The following is a 22,403-nucleotide window of genomic DNA, read 5'->3' as shown; positions in this document are numbered from 1 at the left end:
ACTGCAAGGTGTGGGAGAAGAAGCCTGGTTTTGACAGACTACAAGCTCTCAACAAGGTGAAACAAAGCATTTTTAAGAAAAGTGTGAACATAACAAGGGGACCAAGAAGCATTTATTTTTCATGAGGAAATAGGTTCCACTTTTTGAAGTACTTATGGGTAGGTATACAATTTGCCCTATGAAAGGTTAAATGCTCACATGGGTCTCGACAGACTAGTTGGCTTTGGATATTAATGTCTTGATGTGACATGCTGTAGAGGCATTTCTGAAACCAGAGGGTGACTCAGTTCAGACTACTTTCAAATACAGGACAATACATATGGTTATGGTAAACAAGAAAAACAGTAAATTTTAAGGGATTGCCAGACAGATGGAAAGGGTTTAAATAACACCACAACCACTACCATCTAAAATGGTAAGAACTAATGCTTCCACCACCACCAATGTAAAAAGGCCCCAGCTGGCACCTCAAGGAAGGTGTCACCACGGATACACAGCAGATTTAAAAGGAATAAGTGCACACAACTCTAATTCAATCAATTTATAAAATTAAACTTGGCCCCAAGAGCATAAAAATAGAAGTTATGTTCTTACCATAACGTTCCATGTTAGTTGTCTTCTTCTCGCCTTCTTCTTGCTGGATGGGTTCGGAGCCGACCTCGGCTCAGACTCGGCCACTCTAAAAGCTCGAGAGTTGGTTCCACCGGCTCGAGGCTCCCCTTATATCCCACAATGCTAGGCGAGAGTTACCTCAGATCTCGTTTGTAAGCTAACCCCAGCTTATAATAGTAACAGTATAACTGTAAACAGAGTCCACCTCTAACAACAGGAAGAAAGAAGGGTGACCTACATCCTGAACCAGGAAATATGCACAACAGCATATGTCTAAGAAAGAGGTGGTAGAAAGAGAGGTCACAATCACAACTCCTCTAGGTCTGTCCAGGCCAGGGGGAAGGAGGGTGGACGAAGAAGAAGGCGAGAAGAAGACAACTAACATGGAACGTTATGGTAAGAACATAACTTCTATATGTTAAGTTGTCTATCTCGCCTTCATTCTTGCTGGATGGGACCGCCCTAGCACCTTGTCCCGGGTGGCCTAACGGAACATACTCCTGAGAACAGTGGAACCAAAGTTAGCTCTATGCCTAGAAGCTAAATCCAACTTATAATGAGAAATGAAAGTGTGAGGAGTAGCCCAAGTAGCCGCTGCACAAATGGTGTCGATAGGCAGTCTGTCTTGGAAGGCTAAAGAAGTAGCCAAAGCTCTGGTGGAATGGGCCTTAGGTTTATTAGGCAGCTTTTGGTGTCTAATTTCATATACAAGGAAAATCAAAGAAGTTAGCCATCTGGATAATGATACCTTTGAAACTGAAAGTCCCTTTCTGCTTTCCGCATAGGAGACAAACAGCTGATCAGATTTTCTGAATTGTTTTGTTCTATCCAAGTAGTACCTCAATTGACGATGAACATCCAGGCAGTGTAATTTTTGTTCAGACCTATTAGAGTATTCTGGAAAAAAGACAGGGAGGTCAATGCTTTGATTTAGATTTGACGTTGAAACCACCTTAGGCAAAAAGGACGGGTTAGTTCGTAAGGATACTCTGTCCTTATGAAACAAAAGATAAGGAGGACGACAGCTGAGTGCTTGAAGCTCTGAAACTCTTCTAGCTGATGTAATAGCTACCAGAAAAAGAGTCTTCCATGATAGCAATTTTAAAGAACAGGAGACTGCAGGTTCGAAAGGGGGAAGAATCAAAGAAGCAAGAACTAAATTTAGGTCCCAAGGAGAAGGAGGATTTCTTATAGGAGGTCTGAGAAGAAAAACTCCTTTCAAAAAGGCTTTGTAAAGCTTATGGGACATTAAGGCAGATTCAGAAATACCCACATGAAAGTTAGAAATAGCTGCCAATTGAACTTTAAGTGTAGAGGGAGATGAACCTGCATGGAAGAGTTCAGCTAGAAAATCAAGGACTAATTGGATGGAAGCAGTGAAAGGATCTATGTCCTTTCCTTGAGCCCAATATGTGAAGCGTTTCCACTTACTCAAATAAATCTTCCGAGTGGAAGATTTATGGGAAGCTATCAAAATATCTCTAACAGAGTGAGATAAATGAGGAAGCCTGGCTAAGGTTGGAACTGGAGAAACCAAGCAGTGAGGTTCAGAGAGGGGAGGGAGCGATGAAACTGACCCGACTGATGGATCAAAAGATCTGGAACTAGGTCCAGGTTCCACGGTCGCTCCAAAAGAAATCGATGTAGAAAGGGGAACCACACTTGTCGAGGCCAGTAAGGAGCAATGAGGATCAATGAGGCCTTCTGAGCGACAGCTTTCTGTATCACTTGAGAGATTAGTGGGAAGGGAGGAAATGCATACAGAAGTCCCCGGGGCCAAACTTGGACTAGAGCGTCTCTGCTGGGTTGGCCTGGTAACGGGAATAGAGTGAAATATTCTCTGCACTTGCTGTTTTGGGGAGTAGCAAAAAGATCGCAGCAAGGCTGACCCCACTTGAGAAAAATTTCTCTCACTACAGAATCTTTCAGAGACCACTCGTGAGGCATGAGGATAGCTCTGCTCAACTTGTCCGCAATTTGATTGGACTTCCCGGGGATGTGCGTTGCTATCAGAAACCGCTGAGAAGAAATCGCCCATTGCCACAGTCTGAGTGCTTCTCGACACAGGGGGTATGACCTGGTTCCGCCTTGTTTGTTGATGTACCACACTACAGACATATTGTCTGTTTGGATTGCAATCGTTCCCAAGGGAAGAGAGTCTTGAAGGGCTTGCAACGCTAAAAGCACTGCTCTCATCTCCAGAACATTTATGTGCAAGTGGCATTCGTTTGGTTGCCATGTGCCCTGGACCGTCCTGCCCTGATAATGCCCCCCCCACCCGATCAGGGAGGCATCCGTTGTCAGAGTAGCAACCGGAGGGGGTGGAACAAAGGGTCTTCCCAACAAGAGCTGAGGGGAAGACATCCACCACATGAGATGATTTTTGCACGCTTGCGTGATCATAATGGTGTGAGACATTGGAAGTTGCTGGTATGACCATTGAGTAAAGAGCATCCATTGAAGGATCCGCATGTGGAATCTGGCTAATGGAAGCAGAGGAATGGCCGCTGCCATAATTCCCAACACTTTCAGAACTAACCTGGCTTTGATTCTGTTTTTGTTGAGAAGGAGTGAGACCAGTTTGTGTATGTCTGTTATTCTCTGATGTGTTAGTCTCGCAGACATGTTTACTGTATCTAGATTTGCGCCTATGTAGGTAATAGCACGAGAAGGCGACAAAACAGACTTTTCGCAATTTATTGAAATACCCAGCTTTTGACAAATGCGAAAAGTGTAATCCCTGGCCATTAGAAGGAGATGCTTGGTGGGAGCTGTGAGGAGCCAGTCGTCCAAATATGGAAACACCTGGAATCCTTGTCGTCTCAGGTGAGAAGCTACCACTGCCATGCATTTGGTAAACACCGGGGCAGTGGTGAGACCAAAGGGCAGGGCCCTGAACTGAAAATGACTGGTTCCCAGCCTGAAGCGGAGGAATCTTCTGGAGCGTCTGTTCATTTTATGTGATAGTACGCATCCTGAAGGTCTATAGAGCACATCCAGTTTCCTTTGCCCAAAAGGGGAAGGATGGATTGCAGCGTGACCATCCGAAATCTTGTTTTCTTGACTGATCTGTTCAAGATACTGAGATCCAAAATTGGTCTCCAGTCCCCTGTTTTCTTTGGAACTAAAAGAACCTTGAGTAGATTCCGGATCCTTGCTGGTCTGCTGGAACTGGCTGAATTGCTCTTTTTGTAAGCAGTTTTGAAATTTCCAAAACCGCTAGATCCCTTTGAGCGGGTGGAACATCTGGAAGGGATTTTTTTGACTGATTTGGAATGCGAAGAAAGGGGATAGAATAGCCTTCGGAAATGATGGACTGTACCCATTTGTCTTGAGTCAGGGATAGCCAGGCTTCTGGGTACAGTGACAATCTTCCCCCGACTGCCTCCGAAGATGGGCAGTCGGGCAACACCTCAGGGATGCTGAAAGGGCTTGTCAGGGAAGGCTTCCCGATCGCCCTGGTTCTGCGGACCCCCCCTGCCCCTAGGGCGACGTCTACCATTGTTATTCCCGCCTCTACCTCTGGCGGGAAAACGACTCTGTGCGTCAGGCGAAGTCCCTTGAGATTGTTTACGGAACCACATCTTTCCACCTTTCTGGCCTTTGGGGTAAGGCCTAGGAGTAGAAAAACGGACTCCGACGGCAGAAAGGGTCTTGCCATCAGTCTCGCACCTAGTCAAGGTTTCTTTCACTTGAGGACCAAAGAGGGATGATCCATCAAACGGGGAGTTAGTGAAAGACATCTTGAAGGGGTCCGCAAAATTGCATAGCCGCATCCAGGCATGCCTACGTAAGGCCACACCTGTCCCTGCGGCTCTGCCCGCTCCATCAGCCGCGTAAGAAAGAAGGCGCATGGAGGAGTTGGTTATGGAGTTAAGGGTAGCCAGCTGCGTGTTCATCTTATCTTGGAAACCCGCAGCTGTAGGGTCCTTTAACATTTCACTCGCTTCCTTGATCAAGTCCCTTTGAAGACGAGTAAAATGGCACAGGTAGTTCAGCGAACGCATGGTAAATGTCGCTGACGAGAACATCCGCTTCCCGTACCTGTCCATGGACCTAGATTCCTTGTTAGGTGGATGGACAGGTACTGAAGGATCAGCTAGCTCCTTCTTAGTGGCAGCAGCTACCACCATAGCATCCACAGAAACTCCTTTTGTTAAGAACTGTTTGTCTGCTGGTGCCGTTATGAACTTGGAGGGTCTCCTGGGAGTGGGGTCCACTGAATCAGGAGCCGTCCATGCCTTCTTAGCAACCACCTGCATGAGGGGGTCAAAGGGGGGGGACACCTAGGAGGTGGAAGGGCGAGAGCCAAACGCCTCAAGATACACAGATTCGTCCTCTGAAGGGTTGAGGGCTGGCCAATTTCCCCTCTGTTTCAGGATCTCTAGGATGTCTGCAAATGAGACATCTTCAGAAGGGGAACGGGGGGAACCCTCAGAATCATCCAAATCTGTGTCTGACGTGATGGACTCAGGTGAGTCAATGTGTTTCCTCTTACACTTCCTCTTCCGAGGGGGCTCTTCTGCCAAATCAGGAGAGGCCTCGAAGAGGATGAAATCCCACAGGGGTTCCTGAGGAGCTGGCTCTCTGCGGTCCGGGATGAGGGAGTGAGTCGACTTAACCTGAGGCACTGTAGAGGGAGGCGCGGACGGAACCGACTGTGGAGTAGAGCCAGGCTCTAACACACTCCGCATGACCTCGAATGCACCCCTGTCAGGCAGAGCCAGAGGTCCCGCTCCGAGAAGCTAAGAACCCCTCGGCACCGACAGTGATGGCTCGAGGCCGATGTCGGAGCCGAACTCACCAGCGCAAGCACCGAGAGGAGGGGGGTCGGAGAAGGGTCCGATGACACTCACCACCTCGGAGCCGGCGAGGGAAGTCCGGCGCCGAGATTCTTCCAAGGAAGAAATCGGAGCCGACGACGGAGCCGAAGACAATTGTATCGGCTCCGACGCTATCACAGTCTCGGTTCCGACGCGACCCGCCTCCGAGCTCAAGAGAGTCGAAGGAGGAATATAATGATGCACCGGGCAGGCATCGACTGATGAGTCGGGCTCTGAAGCATCTGGGCCAGTGCCTCGGACTTAAGAAGTCGACTCACTACCCTCTGAAGGTCATGATCCGACAGCCTCGATGACCTAGGGGAGTGAGATCTTTGGCTCCGTTCAGACAGCAGGGGAGATCCTGGAGCCGAATGAACGGAGCCAAGAGATGGTGACCTGGACCTCTTCCTAGTTGTCGGCTCCGAAGGTCTGGTCGGAGCCGGCATGGAACTTAATACCTCGGCCCGCCGAGCCGAGGAGCCACAGAAACTGTGGACTGAGACTTATCGGCTCCAGCCGGAGCCGATGAAGGCAGAGGTTGAGAAACCTTAGGTCTCGGCTCAGTTGTCGGAGCCGAAGACCTAGATGCCTTAGAGGGCTTCCCTGTAGAAACAGAAAGGGAATCCTCTGGCTTGAGTAAGCCTCTTAATATCAATTTATTTTTTCTTTCCTGCAGGACCCTGGGGCTGAAGCCATGGCACACAGCACAGGAGTCCTGCAGGTGCAAAGGTCCCAGACAGTAGACACAAGAAGTGTGAGCGTCTGTCAGAGACATTTTCTGACAGCACGCATCATACTTCTTGAATCCGGAGACCTTTGCTTCCTTAGACATTTTTTAACAGGTGTAAACAAACACACACACAAACACACTAATTACACCCTGTCAAGTTTAAATTATAATAAAAACCACTAACTAGGATTTTAAAATAATACACACACTCCACTAGGGAAAGAGAAAAGGCCTGTAGGCCCAAGGGAAGAACCTAAAGTTCTTGAGGGAAAAAAACGGGAATTTTTTAGAAGGGGATAAAAATTTCTCTAAACTAAGGGAAATTAGTAAAATTATTAAAATTAAAGGGGTTTGATAGACTAAATTACACAAGAAAAAGTCACTTACCAAGAACCGGTAGAAAACCAACCTCGATAGCTGTAGCGGCAAACGAGATCTGAGGTAACTCTCGCCTAGCATTGTGGGATATAAGGAGAGCCTCGAGCCGGTGGAACCAACTCTCGAGCTTTTAGAGTGGCCGAGTCGGAGCCGAGGTCGGCTCCGAACCCATCCAGCAAGAATGAAGGCGAGATAGACAACTTAACATTGAATAGTCAGTGATGTTCTGTGTATGAGCTTTCAACATCCACCCTAGATTAGAATGCACACAGGCAAATACAGTGTTGAGTCTTTGACATAAGAACACGGGTCTCTACCCAATCATGGACTGTCAAGTGTCCCTTATCTATGGTAACTACCTTTCAATAAGGATACTTATGCGAGCACACACATGCACACCCTAGGAAAGGCTAGCAGAATTATTATGTGCAAGGAAGAAAGCTGTGGGAATAGTACTATTGCCACTACTTAAATAAGACAGGATGAGAGACACGAGCTATTACTTGCACTTAAGATAACGTAAAAAAGACTTCTCAGATTAAAACTTTTGAGGCTGCCTTTTTATTTTTTTTATATAAAAGTGAACAAAAATTACTTAAGGCAAGCATCAGAGTTACAAACAAAAAGATCACACTATACAAAAATAAAAGCCAGGAATAAGGAAATCTCCACCCAAACTACCCACTGCTTAAAAAATACTAAACTAGGGTTATCACCTGTCCCACTTTCCGAGGGACAGTCCCTCTTTGGGCAGTTGTGTCCTGCAAAATAATTGTAAAAATGGCAAATGTCCTGAGATTTTTAGGACAAAATTATTTCCTATATTTTATGTAATAGTTGCATAAAACAAGAAGTTATGTACTCACCATAATGTTCGATGTATGTAGTCCATCTTGGCTCACATTTGTACCCATGGGTTCGGAGCCGATCCTCGGCTCCGACTCGGCCATACTCTAGCTCGAAGTCTTTCAATTGGCTGGGCTAAGAGGTATCCCATGCTGCACTGCTCCCTTTCCCCAGATCTTGTTTGCTGCAAGCTCACTCACCCTCCATACATATAACACAGAAAAGAAAGAACATTCCAACAATAAAAAGGAGTACTGAAACCAGACATAACCTCTAGGTCCTCCAGGATGGGGGAAGGCGGGGGGGGGGGTAAGAAAGAATGTGAGGCGAGATGGACTACATACATTGAACATTATCGTGAGTACATAACTTCTTGATGTTATGTAGTCCAATCTTGCTTACATTCTTACCCGTGGAACAGCGTCCCCAGCACCTGAACCTGGGAGGCTCAGTGGAAAATACTCCTGAGCACTGTGGAACCAAAGGAAGATCTGGCGCTGGATACCAAATCCAATTTGTAGTGAGTAATAATGGTGTGAGGAGATGCCCATGTAGCCGCAGCACAAACACCATCCATAGACATCCTGGCCCGAAATGCTGTAGATGTAAACATCGATCGGGTAGAATGAGCCTTCACTCCAAATGGTAAATCTTTACCACCAGAGGCATAAATGAAAGAAATACAACCAGAGATCCATCCTAGACAAGGTCACTTTGGAAACAGGAGACCCAATCCTATTTTCTGAAAATCAGACAAATAACTGATCCGATTTTCTAAGATCCTTCGTTCTATGCAAATAAAAACGCAACTGTCTGTGAACATCCAGCTGATGAAATTTAAATTCTGCCGTATTAGAAAACTCTGGAAAAAATACAGGTGGTTCAATGGATTGGTTGAGATCACTAACCGAAGCCACTTAGGCATAAAGGAAGGGTTTGGTCCAAGGGAAACCCTGTCCCTGTGAAATATCAAGTAAGGCGGTCTAATTGACAAAGCCTGGAGCTCCGAGACACGTCTAGCTGAAGTGATGGCTACCACAGAGATAGTCTTCCAAGTCAAATATTTCAATTCACAAGTAGCTGCAGGCTCAAAGGGGAACGAAGTGAGATATTGTAGCACAAAATTTAGGTCCCAAGGCATGACCGGGTCAAAGACCGGAGGGCGAAGCAGCATAGTGCCCTTCAAGAATGCCTTACAAAGTCTATGCTCCATTAGACTGGGTTCATTAGCGACGTGAAAAGTGGAAATAGCCGCCAACTGGACTTTAATGGTTGTGGCTGCTGACCCCTGACTGAAAAGCATGGAGAGAAATTCCAGATTGAAAAGTATGGAGAGAAATTCCAGAACTGAAGAAATTGGAGCTGTATAAGGATCAATTTGTCTTGCATGAGCCCAGATGGAGAATCTTTTCCATTTACTGGAATAAATATCTTTCTGGTCGAAGGCTTATGGGAAGAAGACAGAATACGAATCACTTCCAGAGAAAAATGATGGAAGCCTGACTAGTGATGGAAGTGGAGTAGCCAAGCTATCAACCGGAGGGTTTGAAGAGAGGGATGAAAATACCATGACATACGAGTCAGTAGATCTGGCTGCGGGTCCAGAATCCAGCGTGCGTCCATGAGATAGGGATGGAGAAAGGGGAACCAAATTTGACGAGGCCAGTGTGGAGCAATCAGAATCATTCTGCTTCCCCAAGGATTGCGCTTTCTGAATAACCTTTGTCAGTAGAGGAACAGGCGGGAAGGCATAAAGTAGACCGGAGGGCCAATCGTAAACTAGAGCATCCCTGGGTGACTCCCCCTGCGGGGGGATAAGGGTGAAGTAGCTACTACACTTGGTATTGAGGGGACTGGCAAACAGGTCGCAGCAAGGCTGACCCCATCTCTGGAAAATCTGCTCCGCAACTGGACTGTTCAGGGACCGCTAGTGAGGCATCAGAATAGCTCTGCTCAACCTGTCTGTGATCACGTTGGACTTCCCCAGAATGTGCGCTGCTACAAGAAAACTTTGGGAAGACGCTGCCCACTGCCACACTTGAATGGCCTCTCTGCAAAAAGGGATACAACTTGGTTCCTCCCAGTTTGTTCAGATACCATACCACCGACATGTTGTCCGAGTGGATCGCAATTGTCCCAAGAGGAAGAAAGCTCTGAAGTGCTTGCAACACTAGTAGCACTGCTTTCATCTCCAAGATAGTGATATGCAAATGTATCTCGTGTTCCTGCCACGTGCCTTGGACTGTCCTGCCGAGATAATGCCCCCCCACCCACCCCGTCTGGGAGGCATCCGTGGTCACTGTGGCAACAGGAGGGGATGGAACGAAAGGTTTTCCTGCATTGAGGTTGCTGGTGTGAAGCCACCAGCGCAGATCTTGCTTGCACCTGTCCGTGATCATTATGAGATGAGAAAGTGAAGATGTCGTAGAGACCACTGGGCGAAGAGTAGTCACTGAAGGAGCCTCGTGTAGTCTCGCAAGAGGAACCAGCATAATTGTTGCAGCCATCGTCCCTAACAATTTGAGAACCGTTTTTGCCTTCACTTTCTTCAGAGGGAGCAACTCATACACCTGTTGATGCAAACCTTGAATCCTTTCTTGTGGTAAAATCGCCCTCATGAGCACGGTGTCTAACTCGGCGCCTATAAAAGGAGACACGCTGCGAGGGAAACAAGGCAGACTTTTCCCAGTTTAGAGTGATACCCAATTATTGACACAGCTTGATAGTAGCGTCTCTGGTCTGTAGTAGTAGATGCCTGGTGGTGGCAGAAAGGAGCCAGTCGTCCAGGTACGGAAACACTTGGACTCCCTGACGTCTTAAGTGAGCAGTCATCACTGCCATACATTTGGTGAACACCCTTGGGGCTGTGGTGAGACCAAAGGGAAGTGCACGAAATTGAAAATGACTGACTCCCAGCCGGAAGCATAGATGACTTCTGGATGCCCTGTTCAGCTTTATATGGTAGTAAACATCCTTGGAGGTCGATGGAGCAATTACCAACAATGGGAGAATAGATTGCAACGTGACCATTTGGAACTTGGACTTCTTCACGTAGAGGTTCAAGCGGCTGAGATCCAAGATGGGTCTCCGGTACCATGTTCTTTTCGGCACCAAAAAGAATCCGGAGTAAGTCCCTAATCCGATCTGGTCCGAGGAAACATGCTGGACGGCTCCTTTTTCTAGCAGCTTTATAACCTCTGAAGCTGCAGAATCCCTTTGATTGGGTGGAACATCTGGGATTCTTTTGATCGGTTGGGGGGGGGGGGGATGTGATATCCCCTGGAAACTATTTTTAATACCCACTGGTCCTGGGTGATGTCTTACCAGGCTTCTGGATACAATGAAATGCGACCCCCGACTGGCTCTGGAAATGCGCAGTCGGGCCTCCCATCAGGAGCACTGGTAGGGAGAACCACGGTCTCCCTGGTTACACAGACCTCCTCTGCCTCTAGGGCGGCATCTACCAGAGTTACTACCCCCTTCCCTGCCTCTGGAGGGGGAATCACTGTGCGTCATGAAAAAAACTCTGCGATTTCTTGAACCACATTTTCCCACGCTTCTGGACCTTTGGATAAGGTCTACAAGGCATGGAAAAACGGACTCCCACGGCAGACAGAGTTTTTCCCTCTTGCTCGCACCTAGTGAGAGCGTCTTTCACCTTGGTTCCGAACAACGAAGAACCATCAAACAGGGCACTGGTGAATGTAGACTTGAAGGCCTCCGCGAAATTAGAGGTGCATCCAGGACAGCCACCTGAGAGAAACTCGGAACTCGCTGCCCTACTCGCTTCTTCGGCTGCGTAAGAGATCAGCCTCATGGAGGAGTTAGCAATAGAATTTAGGGTAGACATCTGACCACTGACTGAGCCACTGCGTCAGAAACGTTACGCTGCAGAGCATCTCCAAGCTCTTTCAGGAGATCTCTTTGGAACAGTGTAAAATGTGATAAGTAATTCAGTGACCGCAGAGTAAAGGCCACTGAAGAAAACATGCGCTTCCCATACCGGTTCATGGTCCTAGACTCCTTGTTAGGGAAATGGACGGTAGATGAAGTCTCAGCCAGTTCCTTCTTGGTGGCCACTGCCACCACCATGGCATCTACTGGAACGCACTTCATGAGAAAGTCTGTCAACGGGGGCGGACAGAAATTTGTTGGGTCTCCTGGGGACTAGCTCCACAGTGTCAGGTGATTCCCACACCCTTCGACAAACCAGATCCTGGAGTTCGAAGGGTGGAGAGACCCAAGAGGTGGAGGGCTGAGCCCCAAAGGCCTTACTCCTCCTCAGAGGGGGATTTAGAGGGCCAGTCGCCTCTCTGCTTCAAGATCTCTAGGATATCAGAGAAAGAGATATCCTCAGAAGACGACTTGGGGGACCCCTCGAAGTCAGTGTCAGACGTAACAGAGACTCTTCCTGGGAGTCTATGTGCTTCCTCTTGCACGTTCTTTTTCTGGGTGGCTCCTCAGGCAAAAACTCTGGGGGGCCCTCAGAAATTAGGGGACCACTCATGGAGGTATCCTGAGGCCTTGAGTCTCCGCTGTCCAAAGCTAGAGGGCGATCAGAAACTGATACCAGAGCTGGAGGGGGAAGTGTGTCAGCTGTATGACACAGGTGAGGACCTGGCCAGCACGCTCCGCATGACCTCGCAAGTTGGTCCCCCCGGCTCCGAAGATCGACCAACCATGGAAGACCTCGGAGCAGAAGGGACAAGGTCCAAAGCAAGGGTCAGGCTCACCCGAGCCGAAGCACCAAGAGGGAGGCTAGGAGCCGAAGAGTCCAGAGACCTCCCCCTCGGGTCCGACCGAGAAACCATGAGTCCTGTACCCCATGGATGGAGACGACTGGGTCGGAGCTCAGATCGGATCCGATAAGCCAGGATGGGCTATTGGAGCCGACCTAGAAGCATCAGATGGCACCGACCACTCTGGCTCCGAAGGCTGAGATTTGCTCGGAGGATCTATAGACGATGGATGAGTGACGGGCTCCAGAGCAGACTGGGCTGGAGCCGAAAGAAATTTAGCCAGCACCGGTGACTGGAGCAGTCTCTGTACCACTCTATCCACATCAGACAGTGTCCTGGAGGACCTAGAGGACAAGATAGGAGATCTAGACCTCCTCTCTGAAGGAGACCTGCGAGGAGGAGAAACCGGTCTAAAAATTGGAGACCGGCGCCAAGCTAGTATCTCGGTCACTGGCTTCAAGAGGCTGGGAGCCGATGTAGGCTCTGTCGATTCATAAACTTCCATTGGCACCAAAGACAGTGGAGCAGAGGATGCCACAGTAGACTTAATAACTTTCGCCGGAGGCTCCGATAATACTGACCCGAGCCAGAGATAGTTTTTTTGCTTTGGATGTTTTGTGTCTTTTATTTAGAGGGAGTGGACTTAGCACCGCTCCAAATTTTCCTCGAAGGAGGGTTTCAGTAGTCCCTTCAGAATTAGTTTGTTCTTCCTTTCTTGAAGAACACGAGGGCTGAATGCGTGACAGAACGCACAAAACTCCTGAATGTGGACAGCCCCCAAACAATAAAAACACACACAGAGTGCCCATCCGTAATGGACATTTTATTACCACATTTCTTAAAGCCCAAAGGCTTATGTTCTTTTGTGTTCTTTTGTATCCTTGGACATGGTCGGCAGGACACTAGGCACAACACAACAGTCAAAACAGACACCAGCAACAAAGCACGGGAACTAGATAAACTGCACGAACACAGAAGGGAAACAAGGGAGGACTAGGTCCTCTGAAACGCAACACACACACACACCTAACTATAAAAATAGCTTTTGGAGCAACAAATTTTAGTCAAAGACGACAAAAAGTTATACTTAGTCACAGCTAAGAGCGAGACCACGTCTGAGCTTTACGAACGGCAAACGAAATCTGGGGAAAGGGAGCAGTGCAGCATGGGATACCTCTTAGCCCAGCCAACTGAAAGACTTTGAGCTAGAGTATGGCCGAGTCGGAGCAGAGGATCAGCTCCGAACCCACGGGTAAGAATGTAGGCGAGACTGGACTATATAACATCAGTTATTCTGTATCTGAAACACCTAAAGGTTATAAGAAACAGAATAAGTAACTAAAATGCTACAAGAATAAGCTTTTATTTTAGGCATAAAAGTGAAATTCTGTCCTTTGTACTGGCCATAGGTATGTTTCGTCCTTCAAAATCTGACGTTTGCACCAAAAGTGTCCCACTTTGGGCATTTGAAAAGGTAGCAACCCTATACTAAACATTTCTACAATACAATATAATGGCTAGAAGATGCATACAAATATATATGAAAAGTGGTCACCTAAATATCTTCTTCAATGCTATAACTGCTTTCAGTTGCCACATTTTGCAGACCCAAAGCGTTACACTTAAATAAAATTAACAAAATCTTTAGATCACTCTTCAAATCCTCACCCAATTCATTCCCCAACAGTTAAGGGACAGTCTTCGCCAGTTACATGCTTTTTAAACCAGGAAGCTGAGGCAACGTGTATATGAACATCTATATGATATCAGGAAAGCGAAGGCCTCCAATGCTCTATGGAGGCATATTTCTTCCCACAGTATATATATATATATATATATACACATATATATATATATACATATATATATATATATATATACACACACTGTGGGAAGAAATATGCCTCCATAGAGCATTGGAGGCCTTCGCTTTCCTGATATCATATAGATGTTCATATACACGTTGCCTCAGCTTCCTTTCTGTCTTCCCCACATAAAAAGCAGGGCACCGTTTACATACAGCCATGTACACTACTCCCTTGACCTGGCAATTAAATTACCTCTGACGTTGATCCTAATATTCTTTGCCAGAAGAAGGCTGGAAAGCGTACAACAGATGAATTTTATTTTAGTTTAAGTGTGCGTGCGTTTTTTTTTTAATTAAAGTCAAAAGTAGGAGTGTTGTGATGTGATGGTGTTCACATGACTTGCAGAGAGTATTTCAAGGAAGTGTTTTTAAATTATGTCTGAAGAAGTCTTGTTGACGAAAGTGCTAATAACTGTGGAATAAAAAGAGTGGTTCCTGGTACTGTGCTGTGGTGTTTTGGTGTTCATTTATATGCTTTACTACATCAGGATGGATAGCAGCATTACAAAATCTAAACGAACTGATTAACTGAGACTACACAGACATACAAGCTTACATCTCAACAGCTTACTACAAAATGGCAGTCAGACTCACATGTGCTCAGTATTTACACACTTGTGCAAGCCTCTAGAAAGCATCTTAAAGGCATACATACATATCGATCTAGATAATGCACCCCTTTACCTAAGGCTGACCTTGTACAGGAGGCAGTGGGAGGACGACATGGAGCCCTTCACCTAGGGCACCCCTTTACCCATGGCTTACACCGCACATGGAGTTTTGGCAATGTAACATAACTGCAACTAAATGACAGTGGCTGTAAATGATGGAACAACCTGCTGTAGTACACAAGCCTGTCAAAGTAAAAGCACTGAAACCACACTTCAGTCCGAGTACTACTCACAATGTTTTCTAGAATGAGCTGAAAGGTTACCAAGTAGGAGTGGCAATGACAGGAAGATACTCCAGACTAAACCGTCCAGGGGCTACTTACAACCTAACACTAGTGGGGGCCCACAAAATGCAAACACTCACCCTAAATAAAAAGAAGGAAATAACACCAATTTTAATACAGTCATTAAGAAAGTTTATTCTAAAATCTTACTGATGGAACCACAGCAATTAAACTGACTTCTCAAAAAAGCCTAAAGCACACCAGATATCCACACACAATCACAAATGAAATAGGGTAACATATGGGAAGCATTCTGCAAATATCATTTGTGCTTACAGACTCACACTTGTGCACCTGCATGTTACCCCCCCCCCCCCAATATGTTTTGGTGTCTACCACCATTCAAAATTAGCTGGCCCTCAATACCTCTTCTCAATCACCTCAGCAAGGCACAAAGAAAAGTAGAATAGAATACCAACACCCCACTCATGGGGGGACCTTTCCACTCGGTTACATTAAATGCCCCATCCATAGAGTGGAGTAATGTCAATATTTTTTGTGCAAGAGTTACTATGCACACACCTTCCACAGCAAGCTATCTGCCTTTACTTCCCTCTAAATTCTACTTCTCATCCTATGAGTTCATGGCCCCAGCAAGGGACCAGAACCCCCCCCCTCTGGAATGAGTGAGCAAACATCAAGCCGCTCAGGACTATGTAAAAATGTGGATTAAGTAACATTTACCAGCCCTAAAACATCTCCCTTGGTGCTTACCCAAATATGAAAACATGACCTACACTAACACTATACACTTATCAAACAGTGTAACATTAATGTTTAAGCAAGTAGTAGTTTTGTAATGGATATTACCCATATAAAGTTACCACACAAGTGGGGGGTCAGTAGTCACCCCTTTCTTTCTACCTCTAGACAACATGCAGCTTACAGATTTATTTTACTACATCTTATCCCTTGAAATACACAGTAAATCCTAAAGTTCACATTAAGCGTCACTGCATCATACAACCAGATAATTAATTTTCAGTTAATTCCCCTGTAACATGGGGTCTGACACTCAAATTCTTATCTTCTAGAAATACAGGGATAGGGGGTTAAATGGGAGCCAGACCCTCTTATAAACATAAAAATCAGTTTGCAACTGTAGATCATTGGAGAGCTCACAAACACGGTGACCATGCTGCCATTTGCAAAAGAGTTTTGCTTGAATTCAGTGCAATCCAAGCACAATGTAAATGCTTTGCAACAATTTAACAGTGCTGCTGCTGCATGTTCACGTTACATTTTGTTGTACTTTCACTATAATATGCCTCTACATTTTGCTGACCTCATTGCTGGCTCCTGCACTGTTGACTCATTTTTTAGAGTGTTTCCTAGTTTAATCAGTTGTTTATAGTTCAGTTTCTCACCTTTATATTTGTTGTTTTATATTAAAACTCAACCCTGTATCCTATTAAAAGTGGTGATCACCCTGGACTGTTCCGAGCTGGGAATCTGAGAAAAAAAGTGACCCTCTGATTGGCCAGACAGCTATTTTGCAAGTTTAAGCAGTTTTCTGTGCCTGAATATAGTGTGTGTGATGCTGCTAGTCATGCAGTGGGTTTTAGCAGTGCTTATTCTCATTATAAAGCTACCCTTGAAACTTCCCCAGTTGCACAAAGAAACTAGCTTGCACAATGACAAGAACTGCCTCTTAAGCTTTGCATTAGATACTCCTGTTTTTACACTATACTCCTTCAGCAACCTTCTGATCAAGTACAAAGAACTTTAACCATGGATATGAACTCTCTTACTGTCTTTGCAGCCAGTTGGTGTATATGGGAGTCCTATGGCAATGTAGCAATTTTCTCATGCTTAATGACAACCAATCAAATCTTAAAATGGTAAGGTGTGTGACAAATGCAATTACACAATGTCACTGGAGGCAAAGCTCTCATAGAAACACTCAATGCCATTCAGGTTACCAGTAATGCACACACTACACTCATCATATGCTGTAAGGATCAGACAGAAACATACACATTCTAAGGCTCTTCTAATCCCCAAAGACCTCCCATATATGCATCCAAGACAAATATCCTCAGCAGCCCAAGTAGAATTTCACCAAAACACCCACCACTGCAACCAGACTCCCATTACATTACATGAATGTCCCACTCTCACCAGGCTGAGTAAGGAGAAAGTCACAGTTAGCTCTCTATCAGACCAGCCAGGTTCCACCAAATCAAGCATGCACTCAGACCACTGGATCACAAGTACAATTATGATTCTATTAAAGTCCATGTGAAGTGTAAACAACTTGAAACTTACTTCCTTGGACTATAAAGAAAGACAACTCTCAGACCATCTGCCCTAGACTGGGATGAGCCTAGCACTGAGCAGCATTTTACCTTCTCCAAGGATGCTGCCATAATACGAACAGAAGATTGACTTTAATAACTGGCTTCGTTTTTAGTGCCACTCCAAGGAGGTACAATATTTGTCAGCATGGGAGGGTATGGTGTCACAGCAAGGAAGTACAACATTTGCCAGCATAGGAGGGTATGGTTGGCAGACCACACGGCTTTGCCAGAGATGTTCTTCACCAGTCTAGGCTTTTGTAGACTGGAGACAATATTTTAGCCATTGTGCATTTTGCTGGCAATGTCTAACAAACCTTCAGAGATAACAAAGCCAACCCTAGAAAACCTAAAAGGTGTTACTGCTCAGTGCCAACAATCTAAACAAGAAACTCCACTACCCTAAGCTCTCATCACCCTGGAAAATGTAGACATTTCTACAGTTACTAAGACATGGCTTAAAGCCACAGAGGGCACCCTAGCAGCATAAGATTACAGTACTTTCCACACATTTGTCCTACATTTACAGTAGCCGGTCTAAAAGGTGAAGTTTTCTGATATCCTGTTTTACCAACTTAGAGGTAACAAGCTTGAGCTTCCAAACATCCAAAATATTACTATAGCAAACTTCTCACTATTAAGTGAAAAGCTTGTAAAATATCAGCCCCGCCCCCCCCCTCCAAACCCTGAGAATAGTGCTGCCTATGCAAAACTGTACACACTGACCTGGTACAATCATGTTAATAGATTTGCAGACATCACTGCCCTCAAGGAATAAGCACAAAGCTGGGCTATCTACACTTCCAGATAAACCCACAAGTGTAACTAAATATAAGGCCATGGAAAGAGTTACAATAGAAATGATTAACAATGACATTGACACTGGATCCAACCCAGTTTAGTTTCACCAAGGGCAGATCATGCCTACTCAGCCTAGTGGACTTCAAAAGTGGCGCCAATACAACAGATTGGGGGGGGGGGGGGCAAAACTGTAATGCTACCTATCCTGACCAAGATATTTGCTACAGTACCCTACTCAGGCATTGCAGATACACTCACAAATTTAAATCTAAAAAAACTCCAGCTATACTCTGTGGCATATCATCTACTCAGAGGCAATCTCTGCTTAACATACAAGGTCATGTCAAACCCTGAGCTGTTGGACATGCTCCACTTAAAGAAATCTCAATCCCTCAGAGAACTGTAATGCTACCTATCCTGACCAAGATATTTGCTACAGTACCCTACTCAGGCATTGCAGATACACTCACAAATTTAAATCTAAAAAAACTCCAGCTATACTCTGTGGCATATCATCTACTCAGAGGCAATCTCTGCTTAACATACAAGGTCATGTCAAACCCTGAGCTGTTGGACATGCTCCACTTAAAGAAATCTCAATCCCTCAGAGCCACATGCTCCAAGGATCTAAACCCTGTCATCACAATAAACAAAACATGCTGGAGGGATAGGTTCCTGACCCAGAAACTCCCTATACTCTGAAACAGACTGCCCATACATGTCAAGCAGAGCACCTCATTCGCCCTCTTCAAAAGGAACCTGGATGACTGGATGTGAGACAGGAAATTCATCCCGGGGATCATGTCAGTCACCCTACTAGACAGGGGTCCAGAGAAGTAAATATTGTGGGAAGAAATATTCAGGGAATTGTTATGGCTAGGCTTGCATAGGCCCTAGGGCCAATAGCCTAGTACCAACCTATGAAGTATAAACTCTTCCAACATGCAGATAGATCTTAGATAGGAACCAAATAGCATATGGGGAATCCACCTACATAATAAGGCCAGTCGCTAGCACAGCTCCTCAGGGTTCTATGCTAGGTCTTCTTCTTTTTGGTATCTACATCTCTGAAGCCAAGGTCAACATCAAAGACCTCTCATTGATCAAGTTTGCAGACAACTAAAAAAGCAGGCGCTGTAACAGAATTCCCCAACACAAATATTCTCAAAGAGACTCACATAAATGGTACCAGGTCAAGAAATGCATAATAATATCCCTGGAAAAGTAGGCTACTGCTCTCATTAATAAGGGTAGAACCAGTAGTCAGGAATTTGGGGAAACATGTAGAAAGTAACCCAGCCCTTAACCATGGTGTGGCTACAGTAGTAAGGAAATCATTCTATGTTCTGCAACTTATAAGCAAGGGTATGACATCTAGGTCCAAACATGCAGACTTCTTTCCTCATCCAATTAAGTGCAACTTGGACCAGTGGATGGGCAATAGAATTTCTTTCACCAGGAGTCTAGCAACTACATCTCTAATGGACACAGGCAGAATGTAAATCAGTGCCAAAACCCTAGCTTTCATATACCTATTAGAATAACCTTAAGGTTCCTAACCTTATTAAATAAGTTTGAGATGCACGGGTAGCTTTAAATAAGGCCATTGTAGTTATTAGCTGAATGTATTCCTATGAACCTATAGGCATTTTGCCGTACTAGTATTTCATGTTAAGAGTTACTTCAACTGGCACCATACTGCTCTCGAAGCTATCTAAAAAGAAAAGGCGATGATGCTACTGAAAGTGAGGAGTTAATTATCACCTAAATGTTTTCATCTCTCTCCCGAACATACACTAAAGAACTTAAGTCACAAAGTTCAACCAATCCAGGAGCACGAGGCCTAAGTCAGAACACTAACATACATAATGGCAGAACCCCCAACACACCATAAGTAACGAAAGTTTTTTTTTCTGTATTAACAAATAAAATCTAAACTGCCTACACGCAGATGTTTGACAAGTAGATTATTTGAGGAATTACATGTCTGATCTCTACAGTTAAGAGTACTGTACTCAAGAGTCCAATGAGCACGCCTTACTAAAACCTTTCTTAATACAAGAAAAATGAACATTCATTTCTCACACCGGCAAATAAAATTACACCACCAAAAAGTAACATAAACCACTCAGTAAGTAAACGTCATCTACACAGAGTAACAGCCACCAGTTACCACGTTATAGTACTTATTTTACTACGGAACTGTTCTACTTCCTATAAAAATGTGCCACTACAATAAAAACTTCTTACCCGGCAGTCTAATTTCCGACAAACTCGATATACTGATGAAACCAAACAAATTTACCACTACCTCCAAATGTCATCTACCTGGCGTATTTTAAAAACGCAACGACAGCTCCCAATACGAGAAAGGCAATGCTTACGTTAAACATCTGCGCCGGAACAAAAGGAGGTGGAGGATTGGAGTTTCTAGTAAAGTCTGGAATAGTCTTCGTGATGTATACAAGTTTATAGTAGCTCTTTTCAAGTATTATCGCGTTTGGACTTCGTTTTGTTTTTCTCTGAGATTTTGTAAGAAAGAAATCACCCCACTGTGCGGTTCAGAGGTAATAAAACGGGCCAAAGAGAGTCCTTGAAGTACCAGACTGTGAATCAAGTTCCCTCATGTACGGTTCCAAAAATGTCACAGTATAAACTTGGTATCTGAATTAGAATGTTATGGGCCTTGATATCATAGGAGAAATTGCTGAGAGCTCAAGACACATTTGATTTAAAATGTGTTCTCTGTGCAACTTTTAACTCCGTCAAAACGGTATCTTGCAGGATTCGAAGTCATACTCGCGCTGTAAAATGCAAAAGTTTGTATTAGCTTAAACTTTGCGTGTCACTACATACCCATATTAGACAGAACCAGTAACTTCTCCCATTTCAGTGACTTGCCCTTTCAGCTGTTTAAAAGGACGATCACCGTAAGACAAGTTTTAATGAGTCAACGCTAAACTCTTGTTCTAGTGCGTGTGTGTTGGGGGACTCCGATAGATAAACCATTAAGTTATTTTGTCCTTTCAGCTGTATTGTAACACACTGTACTCCTTATAGTATATTTACGTTTTGCTCCTTTCTTGGCTTTGAAACTGTACTTTATTAACTTGTTTGACTGTGTACTGTACTTGATTAACGTGTATTTGCTGTACTAATTTTTGTGGAGCTTTTCTCCACGGGCCTCCGCTGAAAATGGGATCCATGCCCAGTCTACTTTCTTCTCGATAAACAAATATAATAGGTAGGTACTACGCTATCTGCCTGAAAGCATTTATAAGCCTAGCCGGAAAGTGTTGACTTTCGCCACCCCCTTAGATTAGTTCCCTGTGCCTCTGTCCAGCAGAGCCATTGAAGTGATCCCCAGGGTATACTTTCTGTTTCCCATCCACTCAAGGTTTCTCCTGAAGAGGGTTAGCGAGGAGCTCTGCCTAATGTACATTGGAATCTTGTTCCAGAGCATGGAAAGTCTCTGGGACAGGAATCTATCCCTCTAGCACGTCCTATTTATTGTTGTGGTAAGGTAGGGTTACCACCTTTCCCACTTTGAGAGGGACAGTCCCTCTTTGGGCAGTTGTGTCCTGACAAACAATATTAAAAAGGGCAAATGTCCTGAGATTGTAGGACATAATTATGTCCCATATTTCATGTAATAGTTGCATAAAATATTTATTTCTGTATCTAAAATACCTAAATGTTACAAGAAACATAATAAGCAACTAAACTGCTACAAGAATAAGCTTTTATTTAGGAAAAAAAGTTAAGTTCTATCCTTTGTACTGACCGTGGGTATGTGTCGGCCTGTAAAATCTGATGTGTGTCCCGAAAATGTCCCACTTTGGCCATTTGAAAAGGTGGCAACCCTATGGTAAGGTTTAGATCCCTAGAGCGCGTGGCTAGAGGGGATATGGTTTTCTTTAGGTGGAGCATGTCCATCAATTGTGGGTTGGACGTGGCCTTGTATGTCAGGCAGAGATCTCCTCTGAGTAGGCGGTATGCAACAGAGTACAGCTGGAGTTTCTTCACTCGAGCTGCATAGGGCATCTGTTTGAGGCCAGTGATCCTCTTGGTGAGGTACTTCTGTGGTCTTTCCAGCTGTTGCAGGTGTCTTGTAAGGTACATCCCAAATGGGGCATTGTACTCTATGATGGGTCTGATGAGTGATGTGTGGAGGTGCACAATGACCTCTTTTGATCTGGATGCAAACCCTTTTGTGATTAGGAGGGCCGCATAGAAGGATTTTCTAACCACTTTGGCAATGTGATTATCAGAGGAGAGGTTACTATCTACTTGGGTCCCATCTTCCCAGATCCCTTATGTCTTCTGTATTTTGGGGGCTACCACCTATGTGGTAG

The 22,403-nt window shown here is 45.0% G+C and overlaps 1 protein-coding gene across 1 annotated transcript in view; it reads right to left on the bottom strand.

Moving 5' to 3' along the window:
• The window catches only part of GHITM (growth hormone inducible transmembrane protein), a 716,610-nt gene extending 696,195 nt beyond the window's left edge, over positions 1 to 20,415 (bottom strand). The window contains exon 1 of the mRNA XM_044056881.1: positions 20,299 to 20,415. The gene's annotated coding sequence lies outside the window, so the exon portion shown is untranslated. The remainder of the gene's footprint in view (positions 1 to 20,298) is intronic.
• Positions 20,416 to 22,403: the final 1,988 nt, after the last annotated feature.

This window comes from Protopterus annectens, chromosome 14.part0 (genome assembly GCF_019279795.1).
Source record: "Protopterus annectens isolate FY-2018-M chromosome 14.part0, PAN1.0, whole genome shotgun sequence".
In the NCBI taxonomy this organism is placed as follows: Eukaryota; Metazoa; Chordata; order Ceratodontiformes; family Protopteridae; genus Protopterus; species Protopterus annectens.
Note: the sequence above shows the minus strand (reverse complement) of the source record. Positions and strands in the feature narration are given on the sequence as shown.